The sequence below is a fragment of the Phyllobates terribilis genome, unplaced genomic scaffold (genome assembly GCF_046119375.1).
Source record: "Phyllobates terribilis strain yellow unplaced genomic scaffold, ASM4611937v1 Scaffold_3__8_contigs__length_932513732, whole genome shotgun sequence".
Taxonomy (NCBI): Eukaryota; Metazoa; Chordata; class Amphibia; order Anura; family Dendrobatidae; genus Phyllobates; species Phyllobates terribilis.
Genome location: NW_027362763.1, coordinates 890,443,712 through 890,464,191, shown reverse-complemented (window position 1 = coordinate 890,464,191; position 20,480 = coordinate 890,443,712). Strand labels below are relative to the sequence as shown.

General features: G+C 45.2%; 1 protein-coding gene across 1 annotated transcript in view; it reads right to left on the bottom strand.

The window, feature by feature from the left end:
- Positions 1 to 20,480, bottom strand: part of CCDC170 (coiled-coil domain containing 170) — a 252,314-nt gene that overhangs the window by 62,999 nt on the left and 168,835 nt on the right. The gene's annotated exons all lie outside the window — the stretch shown is intronic.

Here is a 20,480-nt window from a genome sequence, read left to right as displayed (position 1 = left end):
GCAAAGTCCTACAAATCTCCCAACTGAGGACTTCAGTATACCTTCCTAAGACAGATGGCCTTGTGGAAAGGTTTAATAAGACTCCGGAGTGTATGCTAAGGAAGGCCACAGAAAAGGACGGTAGAGAATGGGACTGTCTTCTACCGTATCTGTTGTTTTCCATCCGAGAGGTTCCACACCCCTTTACGGGGTTCTCGCCATTCAAACTCCTGTATTGCCGACATTCGCGGGGTCTCCTGGATGTCGCAAAGGAAACCTGGGAAGCCGAGGTCATGCCCCACAGGAGCATCATCGAGCAAGTTGCTCTGATGCAGGAAAGGATTGTGAAGGTGATGCCCATCGTAAAGGAACATCTTCTCCAGGCACAAGAAGCTCAGGCCAGGATCTACAACCGGCCAGCCAGAGTGAGGTAATTCTATCCTGGAGACCGAGTCCTCGTGCTAATTCATACGGTGGAGATTACGTTTTTGGCCAAATGGCAAGGGCCGTATGAGGTGGTGTAAAAAATTGAAGTGACATACAAGGTTCATCAACCGGGACTACGTAAGCCATACCAGATATACCACGTCAACCTCATCAAGCCCTGCAAAGACAGAGAGGCTGTGGAAGCTCCATGCATGCTGAGCAAGCCAGAAGGTGACGTTAGAGGAATCGCTATATCGGAAGGAATGAAGGCCCAGAAACAGCAGTGTCAGGAGTTGCTACAGAAGAACCGAGATCTGTTCTCGGAATTGCCGGGCTGCCCAGGGGTCATAGAACACGAGATTCTGACGGAGCCACATGTGCGGGTGAACTTGAAGAAAATCGGAAACCTGAGGCCCGACGAGAGTTGATCTCCAAAGAGGTGGCTCGTATGCTAAAGCTCGGGGTCATTGAGGAATCCAAGAGCCGGTGGTCGAGCCCGATTGTCCTGGTCCCAAAGTACAATGGGGAATGGAGGTTCTGCAACGACTAATTGGGAGTTGAATGAAGTCTACAAGTTCGCTGCATATCCCATGCCACACGCCGATGAGCTGATCAAGCTACTTGGGCCAGCAAGGTACATAACCACCTTGGATTTGACTAAGGGTTATTGGCAGATCCCCATAGCACAGGGAGCCAAAGAGAAATCTGCGTTTTCTACGCTGGACGGATGCTTCCAGTATGTCCGGATGCAGGGGGCCCCTGCCACCTTCCAGAAAGCTATAGATCGAATCCTTGCTCCCCATAAGCAATACGCCGCAGCATACCTGGACGATATTGTTATCTTCAGCCCAGACTGGGAGAGTCATCTGGAAAAGGTCCAGGCAGTGTTTGATGCTCTAAGGAAGGAAGGGTTTTCAATAATCCCGAAGAAATGTGCCATGGGGAACGAAGAAGCCAAATACCTGGGTTATGTAGTTGGTAGAGGCGAGATCAAACCCCAAATCAGTAAAGTGGAGACAATCCAAACCTGGCCAAGACCACTGTAAAAAAAAGCAGGTTAGAGCCTTCCTGGGGATTGTGGGATACTACAGGAGGTTCAGCTCAAACTTCACCATGATGGCCGCACTCCTGACTGACCTCCTTAAGGGGACAAAATCAGCCATGGCCAAGTGGACTGCAGAGGCGGAGACGGCCTTTCAAGAGATGAGAGGGCTCTATGTAGGCAACCGGTCCTGGTTGCCCCCGACTTCAAGAAAGAGTTTATACTCCAGAAAGATGCCTCAGATGTCGGTTTAGGAGCAGTCCTTTCCCAGGAGATACATGGGGAGGAGCACCCTGTCCTCTACCAGAGTAGAAATCTGTCCTCCAGCAAGAAAAATTATTAGATCATAGAGAAGGAGTGCTTGGCCATAAAGTGGGCGGTGGACATGTTACGGTACTATCTGTTAGGTTGAAAATTTAGATTAGTATCCGACCATGCCCCACTCAGATGGATGAGGGAAACAAAGGGAAAAAATGCCAAGGTCACCGGCTGGTTTTTAGCCCTACAGGACTTCAACTTCCATGTAGAACATAGAGCAGGGAAGCTACATGGTAATGTCGATGCCCTCTTGAGAATCCCCTGTCTGGTAGTAGAAGGTGCCAAGACCCATGGCTTTAGGCAGAAGGGGGAGGTATGTAAGGTGGCTAATGGTCACGTAGTCGATGGGAGGTATGTATCACAGAGATGGCTGGTCTCTGTGACGTAACCCGGTGTGTTTTCTCTAGTGCACACACGCACTAAGAGGACTAATTGGTGCACCTGGGACCGGGTTACGGGTAGCTGTGAAGAGTTGGGCGGGTCTAGCTACCCACATACCTCACCTCTGGGTGTGGTTAACTGCCTATATAATGGAGGCTGTGGTTGTCACATGGTCTGTGTTTGGAGAGAGAAGGCCTCCTGTGTGTCGTCCCCAGACTGAGCTGTTTGCTGGAAGACTACCAGCCTGAGTGACCACAGGTCTGGTTTACCAGAGACTTTGCTAAAAGGACTGTCTTTCTTTTGCTTTTGCCTGGACTAAAGGCTGTTTGCTTGCATTTTGCTTTTGACGGTTTATGAAGCTAATAAACCGCTATGGATAATTAAAGGAGCATGCCCCCTTTTTGCCTTTCATCGCACTTGAGTGAATATTCCATACAGTGGAATGTGTCACCCATAAGGCTCCACTGTAATAAAAACATACCACACAATAGACTTTTCTCACTGTATGCCTCCACTTTGATAAGCATATTCTCCATCCCAGTTTGTCAATAGGACAGCCTTTTTGCAATACACTGGGCCTGTATTGTAGAGGGAATAGCATACTGCTGTACTCTGTGTGCTTGTAGTTGCAGGCAAGGATGCTGTCACGGGTATAGTATACGCTCCAATATCACATAAATGAACCATAAACCCACAAAAAAACGTATTTCAAGTAAGAAAAAAATATTTTTTTATATTTTTCATTGTAAGTTGTAGATTTAAGGTCTGTTTGCGACATTATGCAATAAATACATCTTCTTCAACTTTACATACTACATTGCCACCTACTGGATTCTAGAGGAAATGTCTTCTTTTTACCAACTGTACAGGAGGGAGGTTCATTTTAGTTTTTACAGTATATTATTACATTTGCAAAAAGACTTCAGCAGCAAATTGTTTTCTTAACCAGTTCAGGATCAAGCCATTTAACCCCGTTAATCCCAGGAAACTTTTTGTTGTTTTTGTATATGCATTTAAAGAGCTGTAAACCTTTTTCTTGTTAGGATATTAGAAGAATATTTACATCCTTTTGTGCATAATATATGGGGCCTATTTTTTGTTATTTTCATATTCTTTCTTTGGGCGAGGTGGGGGACAACGTAGGTGAGAAAATAAATAAATGTGTCGGTTTTCACATTTTTATTAAGAACACAAAAATACAGTTTAAAATATGTCCCCCTTTCCATGATAATTATTTTTATATATATTAGACACATTTTTTTAATTAACAGGGTGGGGTTAGTAACAAATTTGTATTGGCAGCAGCTTTTTTTTATTTTATTTCCCTGCTTTTTAATTATTTTTCATTTGTTTCACAAATTGTGCCTCTCATAGGGTCATAAATGACCTTTTGGGGGTAACTGTAACTGGAATGTTAGGAAGCTGACTTTGCCCTGTAACAGGGGCTATATGCATCGCAGAGATGCCTGGTTCTCTAAGAACCCAGCAGCTTCTGCTCCCAGCGATTACATGAATGCTGGGTCCGGAGGAGGAAGTGATGCCAGCACTTCCTTTACTGTACACACAGCACTTGTTCAGCAATCAGGAAGGCAGAGATGGTAATAAACCCTCTGTACCTTCTCTATGGGGAGTCTGGCAGTTCCTTGTGCAGCTGCTATGCTATGTGGAGACATTTTACGTCACTGCAGAGTAGTGATGAGCCCGAGCATCTCACTGCTCTGTGCTCGCCGAGTATTTCCGGGGTTGCTCGGCGGGAGCTCGGATCTCCTCCCTGCATGTTTGGCGCTCTTTAGAGCGCCAATGAACATGCAGGAATTGCCTGCCACTCACTGTAATGCCGTAGCCATGTTGGTTGTGGCATTACAGTGATCAGACCTGGCGCCGCCATGCTCTTCACAGTCACTCCAGAATCAGACAGTGTAGGGATTGCTGCTGCTGAGCTAGGGAGAAATTTGCTTGTTTCTAGTCAGTGTAGGTGTACAAAACTATATTAGAAACACTTATCCATCTCAACAAACAGTCCTTCTGAGGACTAATCCATCTGCACAGATATCAGGCAGGCAGTGTATATAGGCAGGCAGTGTATATAGCAGACTGCAGTGCATATAGCACAAGAGGCTCAATTCCAGTTCTGTCTGCTGCTGCTGCTGCTGCTGCTGCTAGAAATAGGCCCAGGTCTCAGGGACCAGGAATAATTTTTTTTTAATCTTAATCTTCATTATTTGCTTAAAAAGCAATCCAGAGAACACCGTTTTTCTGCACCATTTGCTTGTTGGCACTGCAGAATACAGCCAGGTCCTTTCCATATTACAGCACTAAAAATCTAGCTATCTAAAACTGTGTTTTCTCCGACACACAGATCACATATACGTTTTCAGAAAATACTGCCATTTCTGGCCTCCATTAAAAAAAAAAATTTCAGTGTGTCAGTGAAGCAATTGACACCAGATTGCTGTTCAAAATAGTTACCAACAGGTCAGGTATTTAAAACTGCGTTTTCTCCGTCACATGGATCACATATATGTTTTCAGAAAATACTGCCATTTCTGGCCTCTATTAAAAAAAAATTTCAGTGTGTCAGCAAAGTTTTTGACACTGGTTTGCTGTTCAAAATAGTTACTTACAGGCCAGATATTTAAAACTGTGTTTTTTCCGTCAGGCGGATCACATATACGTTTTCAGAAAATACTGCCAGTTCTGACCTTCATTAAAAATTTGTTGCAGTGTGTCAGTGAAGCAATTGACACCAGACTGCTGTTCAAAATAGTTACCTACAGGCCAGGTATTTAAAACTGTGTTTTCTCCGTCACACGGATCACATATACATTTTCAGAAAATACTGTCATTTCTGGCCTCTATTAAAAATTTGTTTCAGTGTGTCAGTGAAGCAATTGACACCAGATTGCTGTTCAAAATAGTTAGCTGCAGGCCAGGTATTTAAAACTGTGGTTTGTCCATCACACGGATCACATATAAGTTCGCTCCAAATTCAGTCATTTGTTGTGAATCTGGAAGATCTTGTCCTCCATTTAAAATGGGCAGGGCACGTGGCAAGGGATGGTGAACTGGACGTGATGGTGCATGCAGAGGCCGAGGCCGTGGGTAAGCTGAAATTGTGCCACAACAAACACCCACATCTTCTCGATCGACCTTCCTTTCCCAATTAATAGGGGACTGCAGAACACCACTATTGAACACAGAGCAGTGTGAAAAGGTTTTTGGTTGGATAGCAGATAATGCTTCCAGTCACTTAGCCACCACCACCACCACCTTGTCTTCTACACGGTCAAGTCTCAGTAGCTGTGAGTCTAGATCGCATATTCCTCACCCTGAACATCCTTCTTCCCACCATGCCAGATGCCCAGAGACAACTGATCCCACACTTGGACACTCCGAAGAACTGTTCACTTTTCCATTTATAGATTCGGGCCTCTCGCCCGATCCACTTGAAGCGGGGCAACAGGAGATCGCATGTAGCAATGCCCAAATATTTGAGCAGCCACGGTCACACGAAGGCGACGGTGTGAAAGTGTCACAGGAGGTGGACGATGATGAGACACAATTGCCAGAAAGTCAGGAGGAGGACCAGAGGATGGAAGTGGAAGACGAGGTGGTGGATGATATAGTAACTGACCCAACCTGGCAGGAGGACATGCATGATCAGGCACATGGAAGCAAAGCAGCCGACTTTGTGGGCCGAACCCCAGGGTCCAGGAACAGTGTCTGCGGTTGGCACCATTGCTTCTTCCGCTGTTGTACATGCAAGCCAATCCCCTGTCCATGGTGCATGCGAAGATGCCTCCTGCCCTGCACCTGTCGTTGCACACTCTCAAGTAGCAGCATCAGGAAGCACGTCCACGTCCTTGTCCCAGCGCAGCGTTCAGTTGTCCATACCCCAGTCCTTGGAACACAAGCGCAAATACGCAGCCCACGCCCCACAGGCCACACTACTAAATTCCCACGTTTTACGGCTGCTTGCGCTCGAAATTTTGCCTTTTAGGCTCGTGAAGACAGAAGCATTCCGCAACATGATGGCGGCGGCCGTCCCTCGGTACTCGGTCCCCAGCCACCACTATTTCTCCCGATGTGCCATCCTCGCATTACACAAGCACGTGTCCCAAAACATTAGCCGTGCCCTCAACAACACGGTTACCGGGAAAGTCCGCATAACCACGGACACGTGGACAAGTGCTTGTGGGCAGGGATGGTACATCTCGCTGACGGCACACTGGGTTAACATAGTGGAAGCAGGGACCCAGTCGGACCTTGGGACAAAACGCGTCCCCCTGACACCGAGGATTGCGGGCCCTAGGTCAATCAGGGTTGCCCCCACAGTCTACAGCTCCTGCACCTCATCCTCCTCAGCCTCCTCCTCCTCTAAAGCCTCCATCTCCGAAATGACCACATCAGTCACAAGCTGGAAGCACTGCAGCACTGTCTCGGCCAAGTGGTAACAGGTTGTGCTGAAGCTAATATGCTTAGGTGACAAACCGCACAATGCTGAAGAGTTGTGGACAGCTCTGAAAGAGCAGGCAGATCTGTGGCTCACACCGCTGAACCTACAGCCAGGCATGGTCGTGTGTGACAATGGCCGGAAATTGGTGGCGGCTCTGAGGCGAGCTCACACACGTACCATGCCTGGCCCATTTGCTTAACCTCGTGGTTCAGCGGTTTCTCAAATCCTACCCGGAGCTGCCGGATCTGCTTGTGAAAGTACGCCGCCTGTGTGCCCATTTTAGAAAGTTAGCTACAGCTTCCGCCACCCTTGCCTTGTTTCAGCAGCGATTGCAGCTTCTGGCTCACAGACTGGTATGTGATGTCCCCACGCGTTGGAACTCTACACTGCAGATGTTGAGAAGGATTTGTGAGCAGAAGAGGGCAGTTGTTGAGTACCAGCATCAACAAGGCCGTTGGTATTCAGTTCAGACTCCACACATAAGACCTCAGGAGTGGACATGGATGTCAGACATATGTACCATCCTCCAAAACTTTGAGGACTCCACCAAGATGGTGAGCGGCGATGACGCAATAATTAACGTCACCATCCCGCTTCTATATCTTCTGAAACGCTCTCTGCTCACAATCAAAGAGGATGCATTGCAGGCGGAGCACGATGAGATGGAGCAAGGAACCATACAGGAAGATTACACACAGCCCAGCCTCATCTTATCCCAACATGGATTGGGTGACAATAAGGAAGAGGAGGAGGAGGAGGAACAGGAGCTAGCTTCATGCGCTATAGACAGTACTACCTGCACAACTGTCATACCGTCTGTTCAGCGTGGATGGCCAGAGGACAGAGACGAGGAGGAGGAGAGCATGGTCAGTCATTATCTTGATGAGGACACGGAAGTCTTGCCTGTTAGCAGTCTGGCATGCATGGCTGAGTTTGTGTTACGCTCCCTATCCCATGACCCTCGCATTGTCAAAATTTTGGGTGACAGTCATTACTCGTGTTACGCTCACACCCGGACCGACTGACGTGAGCGTGGTTAGTGGTCCCACTGGGCCACGAACCGAGGAGTGCCTGGAGAGGCGTGACTAGGGGCCTCGCCAGATCCGACCACGAACACACCGCGGTTTAATTGACTCCGTGGTCCGAGGAGGGACGTGGGAGGTGGCCCAGGTGCTACTCCAGGTCAGACCCCGGTCACAGCTGTTGACCCACTCCGGGGAATGCAGGAACGAGCAGGTTTGGCTGGTATGCAGACCGGTGGGTACTGGCAGGCACGGCTGGTATGCAGACAGGCCGGTACTGACAGGTAGGAAAACAGGCTGGATAGGGACCAGTACAGACTGGGATACAGGAACAGAGCCGCAGGTGCGGTGGACAAGCAGAGCAGAGCCGCAGGCGCAGAGGACAAGCAGAGCAGAACCACAGGCGCGGAGGATGCGCGGAGGACAAGCAGAGCAGAACCGCAGGCGCGGAGGACAAGCGGAGCAGAGCAGAACCGCAGGAGCGGAAGACAAGCGGAGCAGAGCAGAACCGCAGGTGCGGAGGAAAAGCGGAGCAGAGCAGAACCGCAGGCGCAGAGCAGAGGAGAACCGCAGGCAAGGAGGAAAAGCGGAGCAGAGCAGAACTGCAGGCGCAGAACAGAGGAGAACCGCAGGCGTGGAGGACAAGCAGAGCAGAGCAGAACCGCAGGCACGGAGGACAAGCGGAGAAGAGCAGAGCAGAACTGCAGGCGCGGAGGACAAGCAGAGCAGAACCGCAGGAGCGGAGGACAAGAGGAGCAGAGCAGAACCGCAGGCGCGGAGCAGAGCAGAACCGCAGGCGCGGAGGAGAAGCAGAGCAGAGCAGAACCGCAGGTGCGGAGGACAAGCGGAGCAGAGCAGAACCGCAGGTGCGGAGGACAAGCATAGCAGAGAGGAACCGCAGGTGCAGAGGACAAGCGGAGCAGAGTGGAACCGCAGGTGCAAGCAGACTGTACAGGGATCTGTTCACATGGGACAGACTGGGAAACACAGGAAGATAGCTAGAACACAGGGAAACGGGACAAGCAGAACCAGATACACACAAGGTACTTGCAATGAAGTAGCGAGTGGATGCAAAACTCACAAACAGAAGTACAGAGACAACGAGTTGGAGTTAGGTACAGGTTCAGACACTGCAGGAAAAGGGAAGGATCGGACATAGAGACAAACAGGTAACGGGCTAGGACACAGTTCAGACAGGAACTGAACCTGGAACGAGGTACAGGAACGAGCCTGGGTACTCAGCCCCCAGGGCGGAAACAGACCAGAAGTCACAGACACAGGCAACGGGCCTGGGCACTCAGCCCCCAGGGTGGTGGAAACAGACAAGAAACAGGACAGGACCTGGCAACAAAGTTGCACAGAACACACTGAAAGAAAATGTTGCTCAGGCACGTCCTACTGGGTGGAGGGGGTTTAAGTATCCAGTGACTCACAGCAATAGGCTGGGGACGCATTAGGAGTGCGCACACTGTAACTTTAAGAATCAGGAAGTAACTGCACCGCCGCCCTAAGCAATCAGACAAGAGACATGCACACAGCAAGTAATGGAGCAAAGTGTGCAGCAAGGACTGATCGGTCTTGCATGGTGGGAGATGGTAAGCCATGCCAGCACGCCGCCAGGGATGTTACAACTGGTTGGTGACACTTCTAGACCCACGCTACAAGGAGAACTTTATATCTCTTATTCCTGAGGCGGACAGGTCTACGAAAATGGGGCAGTTCCAGAAGGTCCTTGTTGCGGAACTATTAAAAAAACTCCCATCTGAAAACGCTGGCGGCAGAGGTCACAGTTCGTTGGACAACCAAGGAGTACAGGCGAGAGAGACACAACTTCAATTCAGCAGAGGCAGGGGAACACTGTCAAAGTTCTGGGACAGTTTTCTCAGACCCTCCCATCACACAGGCCCTGAGGTGCGGGGTACTCTCACAAGGAGTGCAAAGTTTGAGAAGATGCTGAGAGAGTACCTTGCCGACCGTACCAATGTTCTCCGTGATTCCTCTGTGCCTTTTAATTATTGGGTATCCAAGCTGGATACGTGGAATGAACATGCTCTCTACGCCTTGGAGGTTCTGGCTGACCTGCCGCTAGCATTTTATCAGAGCGGGATTTTAGTGCCGCTGGTGGAATTATAACTGATAAGCGCATCCGCCTGTCAACTGAAAATGCTGACAGGCTGACTCTTATAAAAATGAACAAGGGCTGTATTGGGCCAGACTTCTCAACACCACCGAATGATAGCAGCGTAACATAAACTCAAATCCAGTGTCTTTTTTTGGGAGGTGTATTCCCATGCACCTCTTCACACCTACACATGGGTATACGCTTTCTGATTTTGGCTATTTGCTCTTGTCTTCCTCCTTCTCTTCATTCTCATCCTCCACCACCATATCACCAGGGTGACCGTGGTCCGTGATGCAACACCCACATAATTTTTTAAAGGGTGTTTATGATGCCCGTAAAAAAAAATTTTTATACAATATGTTCATGTATACCCCCAGGGGCAAATGTTTATCAGCCCATACACTTAGTGCATGGGCATTACAAGTATAGGAGACCAGCTCCTTTCTAATGGGAACATTTTTTTATGAGGCCCTCTAAGTCTCTTCCAAGGGGCATTGGAGTGCCTCCCAATTTTTGGCAGCCCTTGCATTCACTGCATAGGCCAACACTATGGGAGACTCTCTCCTTTCTAATGGGAATTTATCATTACTGTGGCCCTGCTCTATGTGTCTTTAAATTCTTAGTGGGGTTTTTCCTAAATTTGGTCAGCCGTTGGACTCACTGCATACCCTATAACTGTATAGCAGACTCTCTCCTTTCTAATGGGAATTTGTCATTACTGTGGCCCTGCCCTATGTGTCTTTAAATTCTTAGTGGGCTTTTTCCCAAATTTTGGCAGCCCTTGCAGTCACAGCATGGGCATTACCACTATAGGAGACCCGCTCCTTTATAATGGGAATATTTTTTTTACTGAGACCCTCCTCTATGTCTCTTCAAAGGGGTATTGGGTTGCGTCCAAATTTTTGGCAGCCCTTGCAGTCACTGCATACGCAATAACAGTATAGGAGACCCACTTGTTAATAATGGGAACAACAAAGCATAGCCGGCTGATGGCTCTCTAATAATAGCGAGGGCCGACTGCTGGCCTTTTAAGAATAGTAAGGGCTGTCTGATGGCCCTATAACAATAGGCTTTACGACTTTCAGAGTCCCTCCATCATAAATGAAACAGGATGTGTCTGATGATGTGTCACACACCACATTGCCAGATAAAGTTGTAAAATGTTAAAACGACATTTCCCGGTGAATGCATTTGTCTTAAAAATAAAGTTAAAAAAACCCAAATAATAGGATCTTTCTTTAGTGTAAAAAACAGCGTCGCCAATTTAACCTCAATGTAATCACATTGTTCAGCTCCTGCACCTCCTCCTCCATCTCCGAAATGACCACATCAGTCACAAGCTGACAGCACTGCAGCACTGCCTTGGCCAAGCGGCAACAGGCTGTGCTGAAGATAACATGCTTAATGCTTAGGTGACAAACCGCCCAGCACTGCAGAGTTGTTGAAAGCTGTAACACAGCAGCCTGATCCGTGGCTCTCACCACTGAACATACAGCCAGGCATGGTCGTGTGTGACAATGGGCGGAACCTGGTGACTGAGAAATGACAGCTGGAGTAGATACGGTTTCCCTCTATGCCTATCATTTCATCGAGCTAAAGAATATGGCTGTGGTGAAATACAACTCCCACTGAGAAGCTGTTTCAGATTGAAAAACATTGTGCCCACCAGAGGATTTGATTCTAAGGGCTCACCTTTCTCCCACGCTCAAGAGCCCCATAGCAGCTGCAAAGTTAGCGCTATCATGAACTCTCCTGAGGATGAAGCCAGGGCACACCTGGTGGGACCGTCCAACCCTGCCGAGAAGCAGTCCTTGCTAAGAAAAGTGTGGAGGAAGGTTCCCGGACACTCTATGGCTCCTTTTTTATTCTGGATCGGACGTGCTTATGCATGTTATTTCTCAAACCGCATTGCAGATCAGGCCATTGCCCAACTCTGTAGTCATGAAATTAAATGCACAAAGAAAGATGTTTGTGTGTCAAAGCACCACCGAGAAGTGCGAGTTTATGTTGGATGGGCTGCCATTGCTTCTGCAACAAGCTGCATTAGAGTACTTCTTGGGAGAAATGACACCCAGAGTAGATACGGTTTCCCTCTATGCCAGTCCTTTCACCGAGCTAAATACAACTCAGCAAAAAAAGCTGTGGACTGGCTCCGTACCGTCCCTGGCCACATTCACCTGTCCACGTGTTTCTGGTTAGGCGGTCCTTCCCAGTAAGTGCTCTGGGGAGGGCACAGGTAATGTTGTGGGACCCGTGCTTGTGGAAGGCGGAGACGATACCGGGAAAAATAGTGGCGGCTGGGGACCGTGTATGGATACCCGGTCGCCGCCGCCATAAGATTGTGGACAGCTTCTGCTTCCACGAGCCTAAAAGGCCACATTTCAAGTGCAAGCAGCTGTCAAAAATTTGGCAGTATAGTATTGCAGCCTGTGGGAGGGTGGGTGGCTGGCTGCATACTTGTGCTTGCATTCCAAGGAATGGGGTAGGGAAAACTGAACGCTGCACTGGGACAAGAACGTGGACGGTGATTGTTGCAAGTCTGCAACGACAGGTGCATGGCGGAAGGCATCTTCGCATGCGCCAAGGATCACTTATGATGGGCACACTTTTAGGCAGTGACCTGGGAGTCAGAAATTCTTCCAGAGGTCTTCCCCATGCTATTCCCATGTCTTTTCAGCATTTCCCGTTGAATGCATTTGTCACGGTTGAAAGCAATACAAAAGTGCAAAAACGCATAAAAAATGCTACTTGTGAATATGACCCAAGGTGTGGAGGAATATTTTTGTTTTTGGTTATTTATTTTACCTTATACACAAGTCTTTACCCTGGAAAGGATGTTCCCTAACATATTTCACAGGAAAACAGTTTCAGTTTAGTTTTTGAACGTTTTATTGTGAGCCCGTAAAAGTAGCTTAATACCTCTGACCATGTTGTTGACAACAGTGACCTGGGGGTCAGAAATGCTTCCTGGGGCGATCCCCATGCTGTCCCCATGTCATTTGAGCACTGTCACTATCATTTTGGCCACTTTTTAGGCTTTCTACAGACTGCCGGGGGTGCCGCCGCAAAAATGCTCGGGTCTCCCATAGACTAACATTGGGCTCGTTGCTCGGGTCGAGCACCCGAGTATCACGGTGAGCTCGGCCCGAGCTTCGAACACAATACTACAGACTTTATAATAAAAGTCCTGACATTGAAGTTTCTGGCAAGAGAATTGAAACAAATTAGCTGAACAGTATAGGTTCTCCATGTTGGAAACAGTAATAAGTATGCGAAACACAATGTATACCAATGAAATATATGCATGTATAGCTGGATAAAAAAATCTCCCACAGTGGGAGGTGACCAGTTTAGTTCGTCCGATTTATTCCAGCTTTCATCTAGATATCCATATATATCGTACTACCGTATATAATAAAAATATTATTTTACATAGTAACATAGTTTTTAAGGTTGAAGGAAGACTAAGTCCATCTAGTTCAACCCATAGCCTAACTTGTTGATCCAGAGGCAGGCAAAAAAAATCCATGTGGCAAACACTAAGCTCCACATTGGGGAAAAAAATTCCTTCCCGACTCCATACAACAATCAGACTAGTTCCCTGGATCAACGCCCTATCAAGGAATCTAGTATTTATAACCTGTAATATTATACTTTTCAAGAAAGGCATCCATGCCCTTCTTAAATTTTAACAGTGAATCACTCATTACAACATCATGCGGCAGAGAGTTCCATAGTCTCACTGTTCTTACAGTAAAGAATCCCCGTCTGTGATTATGATTAAACCTTCTTTCCTCCAGACGTAGAAGATGCCCCCTTGTCCCCGTCTCAGGCCTCAGAGTAAAAAGATCAGTAGAAAGGTCTTTGTACTGTCCCCTCATATACTTGTACATAGTAATAAGATCACCCCTAAGCCTTCGTTTTTCCACAGTAAATAACCCCAAGTGTAATAACCTGTCTTGGTATTGCAGACCCCCCAGTCCTCTAATAACCTTGGTCGCTCTTCTCTGCACCCGCTCTAGTTCAGCTATGTCTTTCTTATACACCGGAGACCAGAACTGTACACAGTATTCTAAGTGTGGTCGCACTAATGACTTGTATAGAGGTAAAATTATGTTCTCCTCATAAGCATCTATGCCTCTTTTAATGCATCCCATTATTTTATTTGCCTTTGCAGCAGCAGCCTGACACTGGCCACTAAACGTGAGCTTGTCGTTGACCAATACACCCAGGTCTTTTTCAGTTACAGTTTTGCCCAGTGTTTTACAATTAAGCATATAATTATACATTGTATTTCCTCTGCCCAAGTGCATTACCTTACATTTATCCCCATTTGCCATTTATCAGCCCAAGCTTCTAGTTTACATAGATCCTCCTGTAATATAAAATTGTCCTCCTCTGTATTGATTACCCTGCAGAGTTTAGTGTCATCTGCAAATATTACTCTGTATGCCCCCTACAAGGTCATTAATAAATATGTTAAAAAGAAGGCGGCCCAATACTGACCCCTGTGGTACCCCACTGTTAACTGAGACCCAGTTTGAGTGTGTTCCATTAATACCCACCCTTTGTTTCCTATCACTGAGCCAATTCTTAACCCACATACATATATTTTCCCCTATCCCCATTGTTCTCATTTTATGTATCAACCTTTTGTGTGGAACCGTATCAAAAGCTTTTGAAAAGTCCATGTACACAACATCCACTGCATTTCCTTGGTCCAGTCCGGAACTGGCCTCCTCATAAAAACTGATCAGATTAGTTTGACAGGAACGGTCCCTCGTAAACCCATGTTGATATTGGATCATGAGGTTATTCTTCTTCAGATACTCTAGTATAGCATCTCTTAGGAAACCCTCCAGGATTTTACCCACAGTAGAGGTTAAGCTTAGTGGCCTATAATTTCCAAGTTCAGTTTTTGTCCCCTTTTTGAATATTGGCACCACATTTGCTATACGCCAGTCCTGTGGTACAGACCCTGTTATTATGGAATCTTTAAAGATTAAAAATAATGGTCTATCTATGACGTTACTTAATTCCTGCAGTACTCGCGGGTGTATCCCATCCGGGCCCGGGGATTTGTCAACTTTAGTGATTTTTAGACGCCGCCATACTTCCTGCTAGGTTAAGCAAGTGACATTTAATGGAGAATTTTTGTTATCACTAATCATGTTTTCTGTCATGTGATTTTATTGTGTAAATACGGTTGAAAAAAAAATCATTTAGCATATTGGCTTTTTCCTCACCCTCATCCACCATTTCACCCAGACTATTTTTAAGGGGGCCAACACTATCATTTTTTAGTTTTTTACTATTTATGTAGTTAAAGAATATTTTGGGATTATTTTTACTTTCTCTGGCAATGATTCTCTCTGCCTCAATCTTTGCTGCCTTGATTTGGTTTTTACAGAATTTATTTAATTTTCTATATTTATTTAATGCCTCATCACTACCTACTTGCTTTAGTTCTCTAAATGCTTTCTTTTTGTCACTTATTGCGCCCCTTACAGCTCTATTTAGCCATAGTGGTTTCCTCCTATTTCTAGCATGTTTATTCCCATAGGGTATATATTGTGCACAGGTCCTATTCAGGAAGCTAATAAAAGTCTCCCATTTGCTTTGCGTAGCTTTATGTCTCAGGATATAGTCCCAGATTATTGAACTAAGATCATCTCCCAACCGTTGGAAATTTGCCTTCCTGAAGTTTAGTGTCCTTGTAAACCCTCTACTAAACATCTTATTAAAGGTTACATGAAAACTTATTATTTTGTGATCACTATTACCCAAGTGACCCCCAACTTGTATATTTGATATGCGGTCTGGCCTATTTTTGGTTTTGGTTATTTATTTTGCCTTATATACAAGTCATTACCCTAGAAAGGATGTTCCTTAACATATTTCCCAGGAAAATCCATTTTGGTTTCGTCTTTGTATGTTTTATTGTGAGTCCGTAAAAGTGGCGTAATACTCTGACAACGTTGTTGACAGCAGTGACCTGGGAGTCAGAAATGCTTCCAGGGGTCTTCCCCATGCTGTTCCCATGTCATTTGAACACTGTTTCCGTCGATTTGGGCAATTTTTAGGCCCTCTGCAGACCGCCGTGGGGAGCCACCTGAAAAATGCTTGAGTTTCCCATAGACTTACATTGGGCTCGTTGCTCGGGTCGAGCACTCGAGTATTCCAATTTGCTCAACCCGAGCAACGAGTACCCGAGTATTTTAATGCTCGCTCATCAGTACTGCAGAGTATAAAATGGAAAGCGTTTCTTTCTACACAGTTTCTTTAGTAGTATACTAGTAGTATACAGTATACAGTGCACTCTGTATCAGTGTCAGGCTTTGGCTCGCCCATCTGTATTCCAAAATATTCACACAACCAATGAACTCTGACCAGAGTTTGATCAGAGTGTGATCTGATTTTCTCAGATGTAGAGAATAAAAAAAAAAATTCTCCATCTTCCATTCAGTGTGTCCGTGAAAATTGGACCACACTCAGATGTTATCCAAGTGGAGGTTGATGTTTCCCACAGACCCATAGACATGAATGGTTGAGTGCCATCCTTACCAGAGGCAATGCATGCATGCTGCGATTTTTTTGATGGATAGCACTCGCCGCCCCCGTTACTCTATGGGGCTGTGCACTTGTCTGAGTCGGTCTGAGGAAAAAATCAGAAATGTGCAGAGCCCCATAGTATACTGTAGGAACGAGTGCTATCTGTCAAAACGATGGATAGCACTCGTCTGATTATTACCGTTATGTCCACGAGCCCATACAGAGGGGTATAACAATTTTGTCCATGTTTGTATATTAATGCATTTACACTACACACATATTTAGAAAGGTTTAGGGCAACATTTTTATTTAGGCCACAGCCCCACTATCAGTATTTGGTCAGTATTCGGTCAGTATTTTTTCTCAGGAGTGGGAGCCAAAACCAGGTGAGGAACAATCAGTGAAAAGGTATAATAGAAACAAGTGCATCAATTCTGCATTTATCACCCACTCCTGGTTTTGGCTTTCACTCCTGAGAAACAATACTGACCGAATAATGACCAAATACAGATAGTGGGGCCATAGCCTTAGAGCGCTTCTTTAATTTGTTGTTTATGCATCATACATTAAAATGTGTAATTTTCAGTTTTGCTCTGACCTCTTCCCAATCATTAGGGCAACCCGTCAAGAGTTGCCAGCTCCCACCCTTGCTCTTTATCATAGCTCTTGAGCCCTTAGCAATCCATTTCTGCTGAGATCCTAGTATTTGGAGAGTAAAGAAAGTCTCTATAATTCATAAACTGTGCATATAATCTGCTGAAATATCCCCACTTGCTTAAACTTGTACAGGTTTGTTCACCTGAGTGTATCTCTGATCTAGTGGTCAACCATGCTAAATCTAATGCTCTAAATATCTCCTCTTCAGTAGTTTCCATTCTGAAATCTCAGTCTGAATATCTGACCTCTGCTTAACCAATGATGTGAAAATTTTACATGGCTTAGTAACCTGAAACACTGAGACATCTTAGGGCTATTTTAGAGAACTGAAGATAATATCACATGTTGTGGCCGGGACAGGAGCATGCATTAAAATTTATATTTTTGCCAAAGCTACTATATCTTTTTTCAGGTGCTCCCAATCTCAGTCCTCAACTATTATGTCTGGATTTTCTAGAGACTGACTTACAAATTTTTATGCCAACGGGTTATTCCCAGAGTTAATGTGCTATCTTATGGAGAGGCGAGTCAGGGAGCTGCAACACTGGATCCAGATGAGGTGAGGATAATTCACTGGAGGGTGCCACTCCCGCTGGTGTGCACAGCCTCGTAGAAAGGAAGGAGGAGGAAATCGGCACTCCAACAGGTAAAATGGCAAAAAACATTATTTGTTCATTAAAAAGGGGAAAACGAGAATAAAACTGTTCTAATGCATTTCTGGCACCATGGTTGCGCCCTTAGTCAACATAAATTGAAGAGTGGATAGGGAGTCCCTAAGATTAATAAATACTTAGGTGGCACAGACAGTCCAGCTGGCTATCTACCCCACAGCTGTGAAACCCCCCCTTTGGCTGATATTGAAGGCTCCAGCATGTCACTCAATATCAATACATAAGTTATTGTGACTACTCTGCTTTTAGTTGCTATCTTTCCTCACCAATCCCATTCTGGCCCACTCTCTCTGGATATGGAATTCAGTCAAGCAATCAGTGAAACTAATATCTTCATTCTTACAATGCACAATAATTCACTTTTTCCTTTAGGGCTTGGCTACCATAGTATTTTCTGGGCCTGGATTGTGGCTGGCCTTACAAGGGTGTGCCAAAGCCCAACCACCTTTGGAATCAAGCCGTTTACTACTCAGGGAAAAAATATTCATTACCGAGTGGGTAACTATTTAGTTATCCGCAGATAAAATACTTCATCTTCTTTCTGCTTAAGAATGGTGTTCCTCCTCTTGTGCTCGCATAGTTTGACCAACATTGTCGTCAGGCTCCCCACTGCCCCAGCACCTTTTTATCTTTTTTACTTTCATGCTTTTCCCAAGACCAGTCTGTCAATTACCATATGTTGAAAAATGAAAAGCTGACTGGGCAAAGAGTTGTGAAAGGCTGAATAGTCACGATTGAGGTCCTCCAATACAATCGGGCTGTTAAATACTCTAATGAAGGGGACCAATGTTAAGCTTCTCACGAGGTGGTACTTGACTCCTGTCAATGAAGCAAGGCGGGTGCTGGGGTCCTGTCTGGATTGCTTTTTTGAAATCTAATGTATATCCAGTAGCTCTGCCCTACATCACAATGGCTTGGGCTGGTTGCATATTTCCATACCCTAACTCTCTTACAGGACACAGCCTACTTAAAAATTCCAGGGAAGCCCATTTTTAATAAGAAAGTCACAAATATACCAAGTCACTTCCATATGCTAATATTTGTCTTCTTGGCAGTGAAGCAGACAATTGCTGTATCATGGAAAAAAACAGGTATTTGGATTCTCAGAAGTGAGACGTATTTTTTGGTATATGATCAATTAGAAATTGTCAGCTACTTTATCAGGGAAAATGGATAGGTTCCAGGTGATGTGGTTCACCTGGGATAATTATATTAAAAACCATTTGTCAGACCTTCTCTAGCTCCCTAACACTCAATAAGATGACATTAATATGCTGAATACACAGGCCCAGCACTGGGGAATTCCTGGTCTTCAACTCCACTCCTCATTTTCTTTCTCTTCTGTGAACAACACTTCTAGCCATCCTCCTTCTATCCCCTGTCTGCGCTATGTTGAATATTGACCCTGGCGAACTTGGCACATATATATAGTAAAGATTACTTGCTAAGTCAGCATGTATTCACAAATCAGTTTAACTATTGTATAGCCGCATAATACAATTCAGTCTATACTGTTCCAGAGTTTACAAATTGTCGTTTTTTGCTTGATCTCAGACCAATTTTCCAGACAGATTATGTTTCCTAATAATACAATATTATATGTAATCAGGTTATTAAAAAATCGCCCTGGGCAGATTCTCTGCTGCTATATCTACAGCAAAACCGTGAGTAATAAACTAGGTGAATTTACATTGATGCAACTCCATTAATTTTTAGAATGGTCTCGGTATAGTTAGGACTGTGGCTTGATTAGTTACTTGTAAGTTTAACTGTTTTTTTTTCTGTTTTGTCTAAATACTTTGAAGGTTGTTTCCTTTTCCAGATGCTAAAAAAAACAATGGCAAGTACTATATCAGCCTATAACCCCTTTCCCGCCAAAGTCAGTTTTCACCATCCTGACCAGGCCAGATTTTTCAATTCTGACATGTGCCACTTTATGTGGTAATAACTCTGGAACACTTCTAGATATCCCCGTGATTCTGAGACAGTTTGTTTGTGACACATTGTACTTCATGTTTGTGGCACATTGAAGTCAATATGATTTGTGCTCATGAAAATATATGAAACATGACAAACATTTTTAACTTGAACTTTTGAAGTGACTTTAAGGGACCTATGTCAGAAAATCCCCAAATAAGACCACAACCCTCAAAGTATTCAAAACAATATGCTGGTGGTTTTGTTAACCTAACACAAGAAATTTAGCTTTGTTAAAAAAAAATATATAATTATATATGCATTGTGGTAGTTCGGCTCACTTGGTTGCACATACTGTAGAGGTACACAGGAACACTGTCTCTTTAAATCTTCTGTGGTTTATTAAGAGCACTACATAAACCACAGCAATGTTAGCAAAAACAAACACTGTCTTCCCGGCCTAACAAGAAAAACAAAACATAACATATGGCACAGTCCTTGTTGCTATGGGCATCCGTCCACTTCAGGAATAAACAACCCAAGGATTGTGTTTACTTCACATGATAAAACAGCTCAGAGCTTTCAGCTCCATGCACTCCCCACACACAAATGCTCTAAAAGGCTGGAATTTTATCCTCTGACCTCCTGCCTTACTACGGGTGTTTAATCATCTTAGCAGTAAAGATGGCTGATTAACCCCTTATTCCTTCATGTGCAGGAATCTTTTTCCTATGTTTAATTACTGGTGCTAACAATCTCAGTGCTACACATCCTCCCTCCAGTACGTTGCCAGTGACTTCGTCACAGCATGTTTACTTATTTTAGATAGATACTGACTGCTTTGAAAGTAAGTATTTATCTAAAAACTTTGGTTTTTGTACCTATTTTTCAAAAGAAAGGGCACTGAACCCTCTGCACCATGCATGCTTCTAATGCA